Genomic DNA, 18,012 nt, shown 5'->3' with positions numbered 1-18,012 from the left:
TTACCTCTAAATAATCCAGCATAATGTTAGAAATACTGAGGTGCTGTAAGAAATTAAACATGCACTCAGAAGTGGGTGGGCAAGGAAAACTTCTACTTCTGACAGAAGGGCATCCAATGAAACCTGGCTAGCAAGCATGCCTGGATGGGCAGACTGCCTGTTTATATAGCTAAGCAGTGCTGCCCTTTGCCCTGTTTAGACGACTCAGGGGTACAGTCTACATGATTGGCTAATTTTAAAATTAGGGAAGATGACGAGAAGGGGTATAATTAAAATGGCTACAATTGGATCCAATTAAGGCCAAATACTATTCTGTGATAATGAACCAGTGGACTTTCCATTTCTAACAATTAGCACAGGAGCTTTTAGGAGACATCCTCATATCCAAACCATAGCAATGCTGACATGTATTTTTCCTGAGGAAAAGCTACATTCTCTTTTAAGAATGTGAATCTCATATTGAGAGAGGTGTGTTAAAATCACCTAGTATTATTGTGTGTGGTCTATTTGACTCTTGATATTGAGGAGGGTTTATGTAGCTCCTCCATTATTTGGGACATAAATATTTATTCTTGCTTTATGATTCCCTTAAACAGTATGAAATGGCCTTCTTTGTCTCTTCTGATTGACTTTGGTTTGAGGTCCACTTTATCTGATAGAAGACTAGAAACCCTTGCTTGTAATGAGGACTATGTGATATATTTTTTACCATCCCTTCAGTCTATGGTTGTCTTTGTCTATGAGATAAATTTCTTAAAGACAGCATATTGTTGGGTCTTGTTTTTGATCCAGTCTGCAAGTTTTGTCTTTCATGTTATTATTGAAAGTTCCACTTATTTCCTGTCATTGGTTTATTTCTAAATTTTAAGTTGAATTACATTCTCTTTTGGGTATTCTTTTTTTAAAATTTTTTTATTTGTTTTAATTAGTTACACATGACAGTACAATGACCTTGACATGTCATATATTTGAATCAGATGGGATGTAATTTCTCATTTTTCTGAGTGTACTGGTTGCAGAATCATATTGATCATGCATTCACATATATACACACAGCAATAATAATGTCTGTTTCATTCTACTATCCTTCTTATCCCCCATCCCCTCCCCTTCCCTCCCATCACTTCTCTCTACCTAATCTAAGGTAACACTATTCTTTTTTTTTCTTTTTCTCACATCTTCATACATGTGTTTTGTATAACGATGAGGGTCTCCCATAGTGTTATTTTTCACTCTGCTGTTTTTCATTTTTATTTTCCATTTCCTGAAATATTTTATTGAGTATGTTTTGTAGTGCTGGCTTTATAGCTGTGAATTATTTTAAATTTTATTTATTGTGGAGGTTTTTATTTCATTTTCAAATATTCATTTTGCAGGATATAGTATTCTTGGTAGCTTCCATTTCATTTCAGAACATGGTATAGATTATTCCAGACTTCCTAGCTTTTAGAGTCTGGGTTGAAAAATCATCTGAGATCTGAATTAGTTTATCTTTATCATTTTTTCTCTTGCTGCTTTTAAAATTCTATCCTTTTTCTTCTCTATGTTAGGTATTTTCATAGTAATGTGTCTTGGAGTGAGTCTGTTTTAATTTTGTATATTTTGTATGATTTTTGTATTTGACTTTCCATTTCATTCTTAAGATTTGAAAAATGTTCTGATATTATTTCATTGAAAAGATTGTGTTTCTTTAATATCAAATTGATATCAAATTTTTTTCAAAAAATCAACAAAACAAATTATTGGTTCTTTGAAAGAATTAAAAAAATTATAAATGCTTAGCCAAGCTAACTTAAAGAGAAAAAACTCAAATTGTTAAAATCCATGATGAAAATGGAAATATAGCTACAAACACTACTGAAATGAGGAAGATGATCAGAAACTACATTGAATACTTATACTCCAATAAGCTAGAAAATTGCAAAAATATTGACAAATTCCTAGAGACATATAGTCTTCCAAAATTGAAGCAGAAGGATATAGAATATTTAAACAGATCAATTTCTAGTAACAAAATTGAAGAAGTCATCCAAAAGCCTACCAATGAAGAAAAGTCCAGGACTGAAGGGATTCTTAACCAAGTTCTACCAGACCTTTAAAGAAGAACTAATCCCAATCCTCCTCAAATTACTCCATGCAATATAAAAGAAGGGAATTTCTCCAGACTGATTCTATGAATCTAGTGTCACCCATACATCAAAACTAGATAAGGACACATCAAGAAAAGAAAATATCATATCCCTGATGAGCATAGATGCAAAATTCTTCATAAAATACTGGCAAATTGCAAACAAAAACATATTAAAAAGACAGCACCCCATGATCAAGTGGGGTTCATTTCAGGGATACAAGGTTGGTTAACATACAGAAATCAATAAATCTAATGCATCACCACCTAAACAGACTTAAAGACAAGATCCACATTATTATCTCAATAGATATAGAAAAACCATTTAAGAAAGTATAACATTTATTCATATTTAGAACACTGGAAAAATTAGGGATAAAAAGAACATACCTTAACATTATAAAAGCTATATTATACTAAGTCCAAGACCAACATCATTCTAATAGAGAAAAACTGAAATTATTCCCTCTAAATACAGGAATAAGAAAACGATGCCCACCTTCATCACTTCTATTCAACATAGTCCTTGAAACTCTAGCCAGTACAATTAGAAGAAAAAAATTAAAGGGATACAAATAGGAAAAGAAGAACTCAAACTATCACTATATGCCAATGATATGATTCTATATTTAGAAGATCCAAAAATTCTACCAGAAATATTCTAGAACTAATAAATAAATTCTGCAAAGTTGCATGATATAAAATTAACCCACAGAGCAAATGCATTCCTATACATCAATGATGATTGCACTGAAAGAGAAATTAGGAAAACTACCCTATTCATAATAGCCTCAAAAAAATAAAATAAAATACTTGGGAATCAATCTAACAAAAGAGGTGAAAGGCCTCTACAATGAAAACTACAGAACATTAAATAAAGAAATTGAGGAACACATTAGAAGATGAAAAGATTTCCATGTTCTTACATAGGCAGAATCAGTATTGCCAAAAAGACCATATTACCAAAAGTGCTATACAGATTCAGTGCAATTCCTATTAAAATTCCAATCATGTTCTTCCTAGAAATAGAAAGGGCAGTCATGAAATTTATTTGGAAAAATAAGAAGTGCAGAGTAGCTAAAATAATCCTTAGTGAAAAATGCAAAGCAGGAAGCATCATAATACCAGACTTTATGCTACAGAATTATAGTAACAAAATCAGCATGTTATTGGCACCAAAATAGGCAAAGAAGACTGAAGAAACAGAATAGAAGACACAGAGACAACCCCACATAAATAGAGTTACCTCATACTACACAAAGGTGCAAAAAACACACATGGTGAAAAGATAGCCTTTTCAACAAATGGTGCTGGGAAAACTGAAAATTCATATCTAATAGAATGAAAGTTAATCCCTATAGTTCACCCCACACAAAAATTAACTCTAAGTGGATCATAGAACTAGAAATTAAACCAGAAACCCACAATCTACTATAATAAAATATAGGCCCAACACTTCAACATATTAGCACAGGAATTAATTTCCCAAACAAGACTCCTAAAGTATAAGAAATAAAATAAAAAATCAATAAATGAGATTATATCAAACTAAAATGCTTCCTAACAGCAAAAGAAACAAGAGTGTGGAGAACATATAGAATGGGAGAAAAATCTTTGTCACCTGTACCTCAGATGGGCCATTAATTTCCAGGATACAAAAAGAACTCAAAAAGCTTAAAACACACACACACACACACACACACACACACACACACACACACACAGGAACTGAACAGAAACTTCTCAAAAGAATACAAATGGTCAACAGTATATGGAAAAATATTCAACATCCCTAGCCATTACAGAAATACAAATTAAAACTACCTGAGGTTTCATGTCACTCCAGCCGGAATGGCAATTATCAAGAATACAAGGAACAATAAATGTTGGCAAGGATGTGGGGAAAAGGGAACACTCATACATTGCTGGTTGGACTGCAAATTGGTAAAACCATTCTGGAAAGCAGTAGGGAGATTCCTCAAAAAACTAGGAATGGAACTATCATTTGATCCAGTTATCCCACTCTTCAGCATATATACAAAATATTTAAAATCAGCATACTACAGTGATACAGACAGATCAATGTTTACAACAACACAGTTCACAGCAGTTAAGCTATTGAAGCAACTTAGATGTCCATCAACAGATGAATGGATAAAGAAATTATATATATATATATATATATATATACACATATATATATACACACACACACACACAATAGAATATAATTCAGCCATAAATAAGAGTGAAATTATGACATTTACCAGTAAATGGATGGATCCATTAGACTATCATACTAACTTAAATGAGCCAAACCCCAAACAAAAAAGGTCATACTTCCAACCCCCCTCAAAAAAAGCAAAGTTTAAATGTTTCAGCTGATATGTGGTAGCTAAATCACAATCAAAGGAGTAGAGAGGAAGAAGAACAGTTCACTAGATTAGACAAAGGAGAATTAAAAGAAGGGAAGAGGGATAAGAATAGGAAAGACAGTAGAATAAGTTTAACACAATTTTCCTATGTACACATATGAAATTACCTAGATGAATCCCAACATCATGACCACCCACAAGAATGGGATCCTAATTAGAATAAGATATACCCTATGCTTGTATAATTTTAACCAAATAAATTGTAATTTCGTGTATAACTGAGAAAAACCAATGAAGTAAAATAAAATACAAAAAAAGAGTGTGAATCTCTAAATTCTTTTAAGAAGAACTGTGTATATTTTTCCCATATAGCCTCCAAGTAGCTGCTCAAATCTTTGGCTTATACCAGGAATTACTGTAAGCCTCCACGTTAGACCCAGTAATTACTGAGCATGTGTTACTACAGGAACAGTGTGAAACTCTTTGAGCCACCTTCCCTTTTCTTCCTTCCTCCCTTAATGCACAAAAACAAGGCTGGGGATATAGCTCAGTTGGTAGAGTGCTTGCCTTACATGCACAAGGCCCTGGGTTTGATCCCCAGTGCCACACACACACACACACACACACACAAAAAAAAAAAAAAACAGAAAAAAAACAGAAGACAACTAGATGAAAAAAAAATTGGAAGATATATGAAAAAATAAATAAAAACAGCAAAACTAAGATATTAAGCAAGTTACCTATTAGAGAGCATTTAATTTGGCACTCTGATTAGGGTTATGTTCATATTTAAAGCTAGTTTTATATTTCTACTTATAATTTGTGGGTGGATGTAAGTCTGTTTAATACGTTTTTTCATATATTTTGTCAGGGCATAATGAATACATTATTCTTCTGAAATATATCTTTTGTTTCCAAGTTTAAAAAATATTTCCAAACAAGTCTGTTATCTGTTTTTTTCTTAATTAGAGCACAGACCATAATATCAATTCTCTTCAAAATTAATGCTTGTTTATAAAGCAGAGGCCAAGGTTAGATGACATCAGAGAAGATCTAGATAATGCAACATCCCCCCCCCAAAAAAGCATAGTTTCAAATTTTCACATTTCTGAAACACAAAAGCCCGAATAGATGACTAACAAAATGTATTGAAACACTTCTATATCATTCATCTAAATAAGTAGAAATTTTTATGATTTTATCTTAAAATGACATTTACAAATTTTTTTTCTAGTGAAAGTGGAAAAAAAAATCCTGCTTTCAGAAATTACTCAAATCAACAACTTGAACCTCTTATCTTGTAACATCATGAAAAGAAATGATAACTTAAATGATGATTCCTCACAATAACCCAAGCATGGGCCCTTTGTCCTGATCACTCCAAGTGCCTTGATATTTCCATTAGGGTGTAGTTTGATTGCCAGGAAGAGGGGAAGCACTCATTGTGGAGAATGCATGTCTTAGTACAAGCCTCTTTCCTATTTCTGAAATCCATTTTGCTTATCACTTTGGACCAATTTCTGTACCTGAGACTAGAAATTATCAAGTTTTGTTTGCCTTTGAGTCTTTCCTTGACGATTATGTGTTCCTACTGATTTCCATTAGCTTTATATTCGTTAGGTCATCATTCAGGTGATTATACTGCCTTGCAGAGCTCTTTGCTATAATTTGGATTATATTTGTTTTCTGGTGCCAATAGATAGTCAAATTTCATATCACCCATTCTCTTTCACCCATCTTTTAATTTCTATGCATATTGCTTATTCCTTAGACTACACAGAGGTAAAAAGCAGAACCCTAGAGATAAATCAATTTAATAATAAAGTCAAGACAAACTGTCTCAGCTTGAAGTGACTAAATTGAAAACAAAAAGATATTTCTTTTAAACAGATATATTAGGTACCCTACATAAAATCCTCAGAGGCCAAGATCGAGGACCATGAAAATAGCAACAGTGCCCAAAATTATAGTGAAGCTCTGCTCAGGGGAGATGCTACTGACGACACAGGGTGCAAACACCATGACTTGTGGCAAGAGCCCTGCAGAGGTGGCCCTGCATTCTCCTTCCTGAACCTTTTCCATTGCTCCTCTGGACATTAGATGGGCTGCCACACACATGGCTGGAATCATTCCCACACAAAGGCTCCATTTAGACCTTATTATCTTCTGATTCAATACTGAGGAACACAAATAATTAGACCATAACTTTGACTCCTGAACCCCAATATTTATGATCTTCTCACATATGAAGTACATTTTCTAAGGCTTGAACATGTCTCATCTGAAATTCAATACTGAAACTTAATGGCCAATATGATGTACTAGGATTTGGAATCTTGCTAGTCATGGTGATCCTTGCCTGTAATCCCACCAGCTCAGGAGTCTGAGGCAGGTGGATTGCAAGTTCAGGGGAAACCTCAGCAACTTTAGTAAGACCCTAAGTCTCAAATCATCATAATAATAAAGGGCTGGCAATGTGGCTCAGTAGTTAAGTGCCCCTGGGTTCAATCCTAGGTACCAAAAAAAAAAAAAAAAAAAAGATGTGGGGTCGTTAAAATGGGATTAGACCATGAATGCTCCTCCTTTTTTAATGAAATTAAACCTTTATTATTATTTATTTTTAAGAATACCTTATGGAGTGTTCAACTCTTTTGCCCTCCCACCTTCTGCCATGTAAGGACACAACTTCCCTTCCCTCTGGTTGATTTAGAATCAAGGTCCCACCTTGGAAGCAGAGGGCAGTTCTCACCAGATAACTGAACGTGTTGCTGCCTTGAACTTGGACTTCTAAGCTTCAAAACTATGATAAAATAAATTTCTGTTCTTTATAAATTACCACATCTTAGACATTTTGTTATAGAAACACAGGGGGAGTAGGTCAGCATTCATGCTTTTGCAGTAGCCTGACTTGTCTTAATTTATACCTGTATCAACTCAAAAGACTAAAGTCTCATCCAGATCCCTAAATCAGATATGAGTGATACTCAAGTTGTAATTGGTTCTAAAGCAAATCCACCTCCAGCTGTGAGCCTGTAAAAGCAAACAAGTTTTATGCTGTCAAATTATATGTGAGATAAACAAAAGATAAACATTTCTATCCCAAAAGGGAGAAATAGGAAGGAAAGGAGTAACAGGTTCCAGAAATGTCTAAAACTTAATAGGAAAGACAATATTAAATATTAGGACTTGAGAATAGTCATCTTTGATTCATGTTCTGCTTTCAGACACGTGGGTCAGACTTGGATTGGGTTCGTAAGCTTCATACATCCCTGCCCTTGTGGTTCTGCTGTGTGCATCTCATGCTGTGGCTCTCATAAGTCCTAATAGGTACCTATTAAGTATCTCTGATCATACTGATGTCTCTATCACTTTGAGATCTCAAGGGTGGTCCTATTTTCATGGCTTTCCTGAGCATTGCCTTAGTGGGTACTCTCTGTGGTGACTTCACCTGCATGGCAGTCCCTTTCCTGGGTCCTGCACCTGATGCTCCTAGCTGCTCCATCCTTAAAAACCTAGGTAGAGGTAGCCATGCCCTCATTGCCTGTATTCTCTGCTTCCTGATAGAAATGGCATCATACAGATGCCACCCAGTTTAATAACCCATGTCCTCAGGAGAGTCAGCCAACGCAGTCCATGCAGCATGTGGGCCAACTGGAGCTAATCCAGGTATTTGCCAAGGAAAATAGCACCAGTATGTTGAGAGTGAAGCCTTGGACTGGCACCAGGCAGCAAATGCCAATGTCCCACAGGTATCCATGAACCCTCCCTTGAAATTAATCTGTTCCCAGGCTCTTGTACTTTAGCATGTAATGGGAGTGGCATCACCAGTGATATTTGAAATGCCGTCAGGGTCACTCTTTCCTTGTCTTGGTGAGTGGCACCTGGCCAATACACACTAATCTCCTTATCAATCTGTTGCTTGGCCACATCACTGGTGTTCTTTCTTTCTCATTTATTATGATATGGATAGGTTGAGAATTTTCAAAATCTTTAAATTGTACTCTCATTTGATTTAAAAATCCATTTTTTTGCTCACATTCACTACATTTATTCAACGTAGTTCTGGAAATCAATGCTGATATTAAATGGACTATATTAGGTGGTATGATGTAAGACAGCCAGAGCAATTCAGCAAGAGAAAGAATGAAAAGACATATGAATTAGAAAAGAAGAAATCTCCTTTACAATAAATACAAAAATAGAGAAATAGAATACCTGGGAATAAATTTAATCAAAGAGGTGAAAGATTGCTATAATAAAAATTATAAAATACTAATAAAAGAAATTGAAGAGAACATTCTAGATCCAGACATTCACCCTCTTTCCACTTGATTCTGACACCTGTGCTTTCAGGCACTGAGTCATTCTGTTTGTGACATGTTGTTTTCTAGAATTTTCATCTCCCACTTTCCTTTATGTCACCTTCCTACCTGTGTGGCAACCCTCTCTAGTTCCCGTGGGAGGGTGGACTATAGTGAGGTAGCATACAGGTGTACAGTATGGGGAGGATTAATAAAGATTAATATAAATTATAATAATTCAATATTAAATTATTAAATTTTCTTATATGGAAACGTATTCCTCAGAAAGTTACTTGAGATTCATCTGACATAATCCAGATTACAGCTGCCTATGAAGCACTGAGTTTACTGAGTATGTTAGTACTTAACCAATCCAGAGTTTCATGGTTTATTAATTGTAGAATATCCTAAACAGGATGAAAATCCTGCAAATTCTACAGAAATTTGAACTATACTATAAAAAGGATTAAACCAAAAACATTTAGTTGGTATTTAACACTTACTAGATATCTTTGTTTCAAACATGTGAACCTTGAGGGTTTTTAGAATGCTAGAATTTAGTGCATGTACTAAGTCAGTCAAGGTCATCTTTCAAAGTGAAGGCTTTGTTCCTTTAGTAGAGTCAGGTTTTACTGCTACTTCAACCTTTCTTGCAGAACACTAAAATGTAATTGGGAAATTTAGCAGGTGCGTATTCAATGTAATTATTTAAAATACTGCTGAAGCCTTCATAACTTTTTCTAACAATAACTTTTTACATAACATAACTTTTTCTGACAGAACTGAAATTGAGAGAAGAGCATTTATTGTCCACAATGTTCAAAATGTCTAATTTCTAAAGTACAGAAACAATTCAGATCTCTTGATATTTTATATGTGAAAAATAAAAGAATCTTACCTTTAACTATGTATCTCAACTATTCCAGATGTTTAAAATGATTTTATCAAATATTCCATCAACTTCCAAATTAACTTTTACTCTGCTCACAATGTTTAATAGCATATTCCCAAAGATATAGGAAAGAAAGAGTTAATCATGAAAGTTTACTGAGAAACTTCTACCTTTAGTTCTTTGCATTGGGTGCTACTGAGACAATAAAACTTTAAGCTAAAGTTCGTACTTTTTTAAATGTGCGTACTTTCTTTTTTCAGCAATAAGCAAGCACTACAATTTCTTGTGTTAACTTAAGGTTCTAGTATGGATAATTACTGTGATAATTAGAGTTGCTAAATGATGGAGAGAACACTGAAATGAGAGCAAAGTAAGAGGAAAAAAATAATGACGGATTTGCACTTAGGAAAACAAGGTACCTACGAAGCAAATGTGCATGTTAGAAGAAAGATAAAAGCAGGAGGCAGGACTTGAGACCATGAATGCTGGTGACCCTGGCCATCATTGAAGTTGCTCCAGAATTACTCAAATTACCAAAGAATACAATATCAAGAGCAGAGGGAAGGTGGTCAAAGAAACAAACATGAGTAATACCAACACTTGAGATGAGGAGACTGTGCAAGAGCACTGATGACCTGATGAGAAATGGAACAGAAAAGCAGGTGAAGAGTTAGGAAGGGAGTGTCACCAAAATAAAATGATCCAAGGACTAAAACATAACCACTGGATCCAGCCATTCAATGATTAGAGACCTTAATGAAAGTAAATGAAATAGAAAGCTATTTTGTAATTCCTAACTCCATAGGGCTGGCAAGTAAATCAGAGGTGAGAAAGTTGCTTTTAAATATCAATTATTATTCTGAAATGTGAGGATAATAAAGTGACAGAAAGAACCAGAATGTGGTAGTAGATAAATTAAGCAAATTGAGAAGGAGTAGATAGAAAGTGAAGAAGGGAAAGAAAGTATCACTGACTAACAGTATTCTAATGGAGATAGGAGCAAGAGGGATCATGGTTGGAGAGACTAACCCACTAACCTATCTCAAAGACAAGACAAAGTTAAAGAGAGATGGTGCATTTGTTTGCCAAGGCTGCCATAACAAAGTACAAGACACAGAGTGGCTTAAACAAGAACCATCTGCTTTTGCACAGTTCTGAGGGATACATGTCAAAGATAAAAGTGTGGGCGAGGCTGGTTTCTTCTGGGGCCACTCAGCCTGTTGATGGTCATCTTTGCTCTGTGTCTTCTCATGTGTACAAACTGTGTGCAAATTTCCTCTTTTCATAAGGGTACACACACACACACACACACACACACACACACACACACATTAGGGGAGGTCAAACATATTCAGTCCCACAACAGATGAACTCATACACCAAATAATTAAAGTAAAAAGCCATATTTAATATTTAAACAAGTCTTTAAGACATACATTTTTAAACTTGCTTTTAAAAATTAGTTCACAATAAACTGTAAGAGCAGAGCAATAAGAAAGTGGGTCCTCCAGCTAAGAAACTCTCAAAATGAAGTGTCTGCATTTAGAGGATACAAGAGCTTAGACTAGACTCTGCTGATATATCTATTGTTTCTTTTCAACCATGTTTTTAAATCTGCTTTCTAGAAAGAAGCAATGACTGTCACTGGAGGTCTTGCTTCCGGACACATGATGTTCAATCATTGACAAATTGCTTCAGTTCAATAGGAAATAATGAAATATTCTACTACATATGAAGTTTTATCCCATTTAAAAACAACAACAAAAAAATGGATACAAAGAATATATCCAATCCCATTTACATCTTTAGGAATGGGGCAATGGATTTATTCATGTTTCACTTTTCAATAGACTTACTGCAACCCCTTCAAGAACAAAAGGTCACAGATTTAAAGTGATTATTATAACTGATTAGCAATTTTCTAAAGGAAGGAGCAAATGAGATCACAGTCATGGTTGGAGAAATGAACCTACCTCTAAGACAAAAATAGAACAAAATAAAGATGCTGTGTTTAGTTGCTAAGGCTCCTGTAAGAAAGTACATGGGTCTCAGTTTAAAAACATTTAAAAAACACTTTATGAAATAAGTGATGAAAAATGAAGAGAATTAACTATTTCAAATTATCTGTCATTACTAAAATAAATTTTAAAATCAATTGTATAACATGATACAAACAAGGCACTTTAGGAAGTATATGTGGATCTCTTTTATGGAAAAATTTTTGTATACAATTTAAATGTTCCTAACATTTCTTATATCAAATCGAGCCAGGACCTCCAGACTGCATGCTCCAAGTTCCCGTGGAGCACTGTGGCAGACGGAGAACCCAAGCTATTTTCTGCCAGAACAGATTGAAAGCAAAAGAAGCCAATCAAATGTCACTTTAAATTCATTCTCCACTGACATCATAAAAGTGGTTAAAAATTGCTACTGCTTGCTGAAACACACCCTTTTTCATCTAAAACATTGACTATTTCATCCCTATATATTGACGACTCCATAATTTTCAACTACATCAAACCATACTTTACTAGATCTGCAAAAGCCATTGTGATATACAGCCAAAACTCATCTATTTATCCCACAAAGAGGGTTTCACATTAGGGGAATGCTAATTCCCCTAGGAATTAGGGCAGAGTTAAAAATACAAAACAAAACAACAACAACAACAACAAAACACTATCCTAGGAAAGGCTGGATCTGAGCTTGATAGAACCTAAAGACAGCCATGATGATGAAGCAACCAAGATTCCTTCAAGAGCATTTAAACTAACTCCAAAACAACAGAGTGAAAATTTATAAAACCCCCTGATCTCCACCTGTCTTCAACAACATGGTGAATAAGATCTCCAAAGAAAGGAACACAAACCATTTCTAAATATTTTGGATGTCTGGCAAAGGTTAAGGCTGTTACTCGCAGAATATACTGTTCACTGTATTTCAAGAAATTTGTAGGTTCTGGTCGGTGACTTGTGAAAGAAGTTTTGTGGCTGAGGCAAAGGAAGTATTTTATTGGCTGTAGATTAGTGAATCTGACCACTTCACATCAAGAGGGCTTGCCTTTGGGATGCAAGAAATTTCAGGAACATGTACCCCAACTAAATATTGTATCTGATAGCAATTGTCAGGAGGAATTGGAAATACCCTATTATAATTATGAAATTTTGCCAAAATATGAATATGTGGCATGTATGTCCATCTCTTCCAACTCCAGATGAGAGGTTTCTACATCCACAAAATTTAAACATGCCTGCAAACTTCTAGGACCCCTAGAATGCTAAGAGTCTTATGACCCAGGACTCATCACCTCCCAAGATATCTCTTGTGAAGGTCATGCTGTTGTTGAACATCTGAAATAATCTTCAATAGTGTTTGTAAACTGGGATCTATGCAGCTACTGGCATGAACTCTCACCACCACCCTCCAAAGTGGTCCACAATGCTTCAATACAGGGTCACGGATTCTTTTAGCTTTGAAGAATGAAATTTGGTACACATGTTTCATTGGGGATTTCAGTGTATATGTAAGATGCATTTTGACATTTTTCTTTTGTGTGCCATTGCTTCACTATCTCCAGAATCAATGAGAAAATTGGTTATTTGAGCTCAAAGCACCAATGCAGGACCTCCACCTGCTGCTGTGATTGAGAAGCTGTGTGAAACACCACCATAGTTCTGGCAAGAACTGGCAAATTTAATACAACTAGAAGAACGAGAATTTTTAAGGATAGTAATACATAGTTTCATCAAGGAATAAATCTATGCACAGATGCACAGAATCATTGAGGGCAGTGTTCAGAGAAAAAGATTGGATTCATCAAAGAAGTAAATCTTCATATATTTGCTTTTTCTTGCTTTTCACATGAATGTTTCAAATGAAATAGTCCTTCACTATCACAAAGCATAAATCCATTGTGAAAATTTGGCTCTAAAATTTATTTTATGCATTTAAGCCACAAATTAATTTTGTTATAAAGTGTTTCTAGGAGAAATTGTACATTGTGTGTGAGGGGGGGTTAGGAAATAAACAACTTATTTTTAGTAAACAACACAAAGTTTAAGATATTTGTAGTGATAGCTAAAATACCTTAGTCTTCTTAAATAGGCTGTATACACTTCTTAAAAACACTACATTTATCCCATGAAAATAAAGATTTTCTCTGTCTAGTTTACTGTAATTCTCATTCCTAGATCATCTCCTGACATCTAATAGTCACTCAGTTCATATTAGTTAAATGAATGTTCTCAAAGGAAGTAGAAATGGAGCAATGACTTAGAGTTATTTTTCAATGGTGACTCAGGAATATTATCAATGTCACCAGAGTATTTAGCCAAGAGGAGACTTGCCTAAAGTGACAAAAATATAGGAGAATTTCTTCCTATGTTCAATGGTGTCATATAGAAATTTTTTATCTTGAATCATTGATATTTTAATAAACTGGGTTTGTTTATTTTTAAATATTTTGTTCCTAGACAAGTAGGTATCTATTGTGATATTCTCAGTACACCTTCCTCCCAATGTAAATAATTGACTTTGTTGTCTCAAAATTTTGTTCTAGAAGAAATTTTAATAGCAGAAACCATGCCTTTTTCCTCCTTCTGTCCACAGCATCCAGCCCAATATCTGGATTTTAGTAGATAATTTGGAAGCATAGTTGAGTCGGTTAAAAAGTGTATCCTTGGCAAAAATAACTGGCATCAGTTGTTTTGCTTTTATATAGGAAAATTCTCTATTTTCTCTTTGTTTTGTTTTATATCCTTTTGAAAAGATCTTTTTAATTTGTCAGTTCTATTCATCTAAAAGAATAAGAGGGGGAAAAAACCTCTTTTACCCTGTACTTTTTATAAACAAATGAAGTTATTATTAAACATTTCTGAATGTGATTAGAAAGAAAAGGAATTTGATTTACAATGATACTTCTGTTTGGAAATTGGCACAAAGTCACACATAATCCTTGTTTTGATCAAGCGCATTTAATGAAAAGAATAATTAGACGCCAACCACTGAGAAGAAATGTCACCTCAAGCCATTGTAGGGCTTATTTCCTTATTGACAAGTGTTTCAATTTGGTGCATAAAATGCTTCACAAAAATGAAAATCTACAGAAAATTATTTTCAGAAATTGTAATTTATTTTAAGCATCGACAAATGCTGTCTAAATCATGCAGACTGCAGGACCTTTTATCTCATGTGCTTAGTACAGAAAGCAGACAATTAAGAAATTATACATTTCATATATATGATATTAAGGATAATACTAACATAATTATGTACCAATAAATAACAAATTAACTGTATTTTAATGAAATACAAATCAATAGTTATTTCCTGAAAAAATTAAAAGCCATGTGAAAATAATCTCAAGTGTAAACTCAGAAAGTTTTAGGGGAAGTGGTGGGAGGGCATAGGAGAGTATGATCAATGTTTACTAAGTTACAGTTAGATAAAGCAAGAAGCTCTGGGATATTATAGCACAGCATGATAGGTAAACATCATGTGCAGTTCAAAAAGCTATAAGAAAAATTTTGAAAGTTTTCATCACAAAGAAATGATAAATGGTTGAGGAGCTAAATATGATTAAACAGGCTTAAATATTATGTAATATATAATGTCACAACATTATATAACATCCCACTAATGTGTACAAATTTGATGTTCTTATGTACCAGCTAAAATTTTATAAAGTATAAGAAGATTTAAATCAATTTTGGTATTTGATTATTTTAATTGTTAAGAACTAGTTAAATTGCAAAATAAATTAAGAAAACTGTGATCTAGTTTCTTATTTGTCTTTTTCTTATATTTTTCCAATGTCACTCTGCATTGACATTTATGAGTACACAATGTTTCCATATATTAATTAGCTTAGTAGAATATAATTCTAACTTGGAAAATTTCAGAAGTATCTATTCCAAATTGAACTAATTAGTAGCTCATGAGGAAAAAGTACTTCCATATAAATATCTCATTCCCTGAACTATGCCTTGCTTCTTTGGTTCCAATTAAGAGCAACTGTAGTGAGCTAGCTTAAACACAAACTGAAAAGCTGAATATTTATTTGAATTATACTTGGTGAATACCATCAAAGGAAAAAAAACAAAAATTAAACCACCTTGCTTTTGCAGCAGAAATTTCCAAGACATCAACAATAGTGCTTCTGAAGAGTCAACAGAACTCAGTAGGCATGAGTCAGTTTGTCAACAAGACATAACAATAATAAATATATATGTCCTAAACAATGGAGAGTCTACGTTCATCAAACAAACTCTTTTCAAGTTTAAGAGTCAAATAGACCACAACACAATAATTCTGGGTGACTTTAACACACCTCTTTCACCATGAATATATCATCCAAACAAAAGCTGAAAAAAAAGAAACTATAGAACTCAATAATAAATCAATAAATTAGACTCAACTAATATATTTAGAATATTTCACCCTTCAGTGAACAAATATACTTTCTACTCAGCAGCACATGGATCATTCTCTAAAATAGACCATATATTATCCCAAAAGCAACTCTTAGCAAATATGAAAAAGTAGAGATACTACCCTGCATTCTATCAGTTCAAAATTGAATGAAATTAGAAATCAATGATAAAATGAAAAATAAAAGCTACTCCAACACCTGGAGACTAAATAATATGCTACTGAATGAACAATGGGTTGCAAAAGACATCAAGGAGGAGATTAAAGCATTCTTAGAGGTGAATGAGAACACAGATACAACATATCAAAATCTCTGGGACACTATGAAGGCAGCACTAAGAGGAAAGTTCATTTCATGGAGTTCCTTAAAGAATAAATTCCTTAAAAGAAGAAATAATCAACAAATAAATGACTTAACATTTCATCTCAAAGCCCTAGAAAAAGAAGAAAAGTCAACACCAAAAGCAGAAGACAGGAAATATTTAAAATCAGAGCTGAAATCAATGAAACTGAAACAAAAAAACAATTGAAAAAATTGACAAATAAAATGTTGATTCCTTGAAAAAGAATAAATAAAATTGCAAACACTTATCCATTCTAACGAAGAGAAGGAAAGCATATACTCAAATTACTAACATACGTGATAAAAGGAAATATCACAACAGACACTACAGAAATACAGAAGACAATTAGAAATAATTTTGAAATCTTGTACTCCAATAAAATAGAAATTATCAAAGGCATTGGCAAATTTCTAGAGTCATGTGATTTGCCCAAATTGAATCAAGATGATATACTCAATATAAACAGATCAATTTCAAGCAATGAAATAGAAGATGCCATCAGAAGCCTACCAACCAAGAGAGGCCCAGGACTAGATGGATACACAGCAGAGTTCTACAAGACCTTTAAGAAAGAACTAATACCAATATTCTTCAATTTATTTCAGGAAATAGGAAAAGAGGAAGCACTTCTAAACTCATGGTATGAGGCCAATATCACCCTGATCCCAAAACCAGGCAAAGACACAACAAAGAGAGAAAACTTCAGACCAATATCTCTAATAAACATAGATGCAAAAATTTTTAATAAAATTATGGCAAATCAAATACAAAAACATATCAACAAGATGTGCACCACAATCAAGTGGGGTTCATCCCAGGGATACAAGGTTGGTTCAACATATGGAAATCAATAAATGTAATTCATCACATTAATAAACTTAAAGATAAGAACCATATGATCATCTCAATAGACACAGAAAAAACATTGGACAAAATACAGCATCACTTCATGTTCAAAACACTAGAAAAATTAGGGATAACAGAAACATATCTCAGCATTTTAAAAGCTATCTATGCTAAGCCCCAGGCCAACATCATTCTAAATGGAGAAAAACTGAAGGCATTCCCTCTAAAAACCAGAAGACAGGGATGCCCTCTTTCATCACTTCTATTTAACATAGTCCTTGAAACACTGACCAGAGCAATTAGACTGATGAAAGAAATTAAAGGGATACAGATAGGAAAAAAAAAAACTCAAATTAGCACTATTTGCTGATAATATGATTCTATACCTAGAAGATCCAAAAAATTCCACCAGAAAACTTCTGGAACTAGTAAATGAATTCAGCAAAGTAACAGGATACACAATCAAAACCCATAAATCAAAAGCATTTCTGTATATCGGTGACAAATCCTCTGAAAGGAAAATTACCCCATTCACAATAACCTTAAAAAATATAAGATACTTGGGAATCAACATAATGAAAGAGGTAAAAGACCTCTACAATGAAAACTACAGAACGCTAAAGAAAGAAATGAAAGAAGACCTTAGAAGATGGAAAGATCTCCGTTGTTCCTGTATAGCAGACTTAATATTATCAAA

Source organism: Ictidomys tridecemlineatus, chromosome 9 (assembly GCF_052094955.1).
Source record: "Ictidomys tridecemlineatus isolate mIctTri1 chromosome 9, mIctTri1.hap1, whole genome shotgun sequence".
Classification (NCBI taxonomy): Eukaryota; Metazoa; Chordata; class Mammalia; order Rodentia; family Sciuridae; genus Ictidomys; species Ictidomys tridecemlineatus.
Note: the sequence above shows the minus strand (reverse complement) of the source record.